This window comes from Hibiscus syriacus, unplaced genomic scaffold (genome assembly GCF_006381635.1).
Source record: "Hibiscus syriacus cultivar Baekdansim isolate YM2019G1 unplaced genomic scaffold, ASM638163v2 tig00111745_pilon, whole genome shotgun sequence".
Lineage (NCBI taxonomy): Eukaryota > Viridiplantae > Streptophyta > Magnoliopsida > Malvales > Malvaceae > Hibiscus > Hibiscus syriacus.
In genome coordinates, this window is record NW_024063168.1 from 67,184 (window position 1) to 71,165 (window position 3,982).

General features: G+C 35.1%; 1 pseudogene; it reads left to right on the plus strand.

Moving 5' to 3' along the window:
• The first annotated feature begins 1,290 nt into the window (after positions 1–1,290).
• LOC120169029 lies at positions 1,291–3,541 on the plus strand (annotated as a pseudogene).
• Positions 3,542–3,982: the final 441 nt, after the last annotated feature.

Sequence of the window (3,982 nt, forward strand, 5' to 3'; positions counted from 1 at the left end):
ATTTTAATAAATCTACTAATATGAAAATATGAATTAATAAATATACTAATATTATGAATTAATAATATGAATAAAATATGAATCGATAAATCTACTAATATTATATAAAGCTTAATATAAATATAAATTAATAAATTTAACAAATAATTATCAAAATAATTATATTTTGACTTTGAAATTATTATTTTACAGCGCCCAAAAATTATGGCTTCGTTCACTTATTATTTTACAAAAACAGCAAAATTCATTAAATTGAAGTATCATACAAATCTCTCACTTATATGATATATACCATCAGGTTTGACTTTTGAAATAAAAGAAAATCTCAAACAAATATAAAGATGAAAAAAAATCTTGGATATTTTCTGCTCTAATTTTGGCATTTTAAGTCTTTAACCCATTATTTACCCATTGAATTACATTAATCATACCTAGGGGTGTTTATGCAATGAGTAGATCGCGAGTTGGGTAGTATTCGACTCATGTTAAAATTTTGCTTTAATCTTGTTGCTCGCTAAGCTTGTTAAAATTTTGCTCGACTCATACTTGTTAAGAAAATTTGTTACTTGTCTCGTTGCTCGTTAAGCTTGTTGCTCGCCTCGTTGCTCTTTAAGCTCACCGAATTTTTTATTTTATTTTTCTAACTATAAGTAAAATCTACTAATACTATATAAAATATAAACATCAATTAATAAATTTAACCAAAAAATTATCAAAAGAGTGTATGAAACAAATTCAAAGTCTAAACACCAAAATAACAATCCATAAATACATTAAAATAATAATTAGAGTTTAATTTTTGCGTGTAGTAAAACAATAATTATTAATTAATAATTTAGTATTTTAATTATTTATTATTTATTATAAAATTAATAATTTATCATATGTTTTTATTTTTTATTAATAAAATAGTAATTTTTTGAATGAAATAATTTTTTAAGATAACTACTAAAAAGTTATAAAAAAAATTAACAAGTTTTAACTAAATCGAGTTTGAACTGGTTAACTCAAACAACCTAATCATACTACAAGAGAAGGAGTTAGAAATTAAGATAATCCCTCCTTTAGTTATCTACAAAATTTCTCATTTAATTGGCACCCGGTGGAGTTCATCGAGAACGGGCTAGAAGGGCAAGTATTTCAGGATTCATTGGGTCAATATCTCAGTGAGCAACCCAAAATCATGCCAAGAAGGCCTATCAGTGACAACCAATGGCCATAGTCAGACCCCAGCCATGATAAGGGCCTCTTGCCCTTTATTATAGGTGTTCTTTTTCTCTCTTTTCTGTCTCGAAGAAGAAGAAAAGAAGAAAACCCCTCTAAAAATAGCAGTCCAGGGAGGGAGAAAGAGAGAGGGGAAAGCTGGTTTCTTACTGGAAGCAAATTGTAAATCTGGACGGTATCATAGAGGAAGATGTTCAGGAACCAGTACGATACCGATGTCACTACATGGAGCCCAGCGGGGCGGTTGTTCCAAGTGGAGTACGCGATGGAGGCCGTGAAGCAAGGCTTGGCAGCGATCGGACTCCGATCCAAGACCAATGTCGTATTGGGTTGTGTTAACAAGGCTAACTCCTAGTTGTCTTCTCACCAGAAGAAGATCTTCAAAGTTGATGACCACATCGGCGTCGCCATCGCCGGTCTCACTGCCGACGGCCGCGTTCTCTCTCGGTATATGCGGAACGAGTGTATCAACTACAGCTTCACGTACGAATCGCCGCTTCCCGTGGGCCGACTCGTCGTCCAACTCGCCGATAAAGCTCAGGTCTTTAATTTCTCAATTAAATCTCCATCATTTAGTGTAGTTGAACACTTAAACTTGGTGATGTTGATTTAGGGCTTTTTAGAAATGGGAAATTCTTTGAGGTTTTAGATGTCTTGACAGGTATGGGGCTTTCGAGTAATGCTCTGGAACAACTAATCCTTCAAAATTTGAAGCCCATCATAGTTATTTTAGTTAAGCAGAATACTATTCTGATTGAAAATTACCTTGCATGGAAGGTTATATTATAGTGGGAAAGAATGATGGATTAAGTAATTTATAAAGTGTAAGTTAGTAGCATTACCCAATTGCATTGTTGCTGAAGTGGTAGATGATTAGCAATGTAATATGATAACCGAATGTCCAATACATAATATAGGAAAGCAAAATGGATAATGAGGATTATTATTATGCAAATAAAAGATGTTTGCAACTGAAAAAAATTTCAATTTTTTGGTTTTTATATTCCATTATTGAGTTAGCAGTACTTGAATGTTGTGGATAAGAGTTTGAGTTTGCCTTGCCATCGAGTGATCTGGGAATGGTACAAAGCCGGTTGGAGAAGTAAAAAGGATGGTTATGGTTTGAAGATAATGTTGTTATGAATGCCTGCCAATGTCTTTTAATTGACGTCACCCGTGTGCGTATGTTTAGTTGTGCTAATGTTATGTGATCAAGTTGCATTTTTCCTAGAACTCATGATAACTTAACATGGATTGTGTATACTCCGTTGATGAAGAGATGAGATTGTTTATGCTACTGCTTTAAATGATGTGTGGTTTTTGTGGTTGATTATAGTTAGTAAACTATAAGTTTGGCATATGATCTCTTTTTCGCACGCCACTTCAATAGTTACTTCAAAAGATATGGAAGTCTTTGACGTTTCTCTTTTGTTTCTTTTTCTATATGTTCTCTACATTTTCAATTCGCTGCTCAAGTTTTCGTATATTTGCCAATAGGAGCATTTTCTTGATTCAATTACACATTTGAAGGTCTAATACTATTTGTGTATCTTCATTTCTGTCATTTATCTAGCAAGTGTTTTACAAGTTAAAAACTGTCTCTTGTGGATTTCTTGAAAGTTAAACCATTTCCTTTGAGAACTAGCATAACACTGTTATTTGTTTGTGTAATTGAAATGAGGAAAATGCTTGTGTTTTTGGTGGTAGGTCTGCACCCAACGCTCTTGGAAGCGACCTTATGGTGTTGGTTTGTTGGTAGCTGGTTTGGATGAATCCGGGGCTCATCTCTATTATAATTGCCCGAGTGGAAATTATTTTGAGTACCAGGCTTTTTCCATCGGATCACGCTCTCAAGCTGCAAAGACGTACTTGGAACGCAGGTTTGAGACCTTTACAGATGCATCACGGGATGATCTGGTAAAGGATGCTCTTATGGCAATAAGGGAGACCTTGCAAGGAGAAACCCTAAAAAGCTCTGTATGTACAATCGCTGTGGTAGGGGTTGGAGAGCCGTTCCATATTTTGGATCAGGGAACTGTACAACAAATGATTGATGCCTTCGAGATTGTGGGAGAGCAAGAAGGTTCTGCTGCTGCAGGTGAGGAGGCATCGGCCGAGCCCATGCCCGACCAGGGTGCTGGTGCTGGCGAAGGCGTGGCTCCAATGGATATTTGAGGATGGAAGAACCAGCGTCCCATCATTCTAGATGAGTTTTTCTATCAGGTGCTTGGAAATTTCGGTTAGTCACCGTAGACGTTATTGTATTGGATATTTCCTTATGCAAAATTATCTTTTATCCATTGGTGCAAAAATGCATTCTAGCCAGAGCCGAAACTTTGAACTACAAGTTTACATTTATACTCGAAAGAGTTTGATTGAATTGGTTGACATATTTTAAAGGTTACTGCCATTAGAATTATGAAATTTGATGCAAGTCTCTTTGAGAACCGATGTGCAGTGCGGTTACGGAAGTATAACGGTGGGTACTTGTTGGGGAAGAAACCGAAAAACTGAGACAAAGTGGAAACACAATCGGTGTTCTTTCTCTCCCTATAATGCATGTAAATAGTTATGGCTAACACAAAAGTAATAAAATGATGCACCAAAATTTTTGTGGAAAATCCATCAAAATCAATGGTAAAAACAACAAGATTTTAGAGTCCGATCAAAAGCTCCACTATCAACAAAAATTCAAGTATAAGACTAGAATATCCAACCTTCAACAAGCATACAACTCCAACAAGACTAATAATAAGTA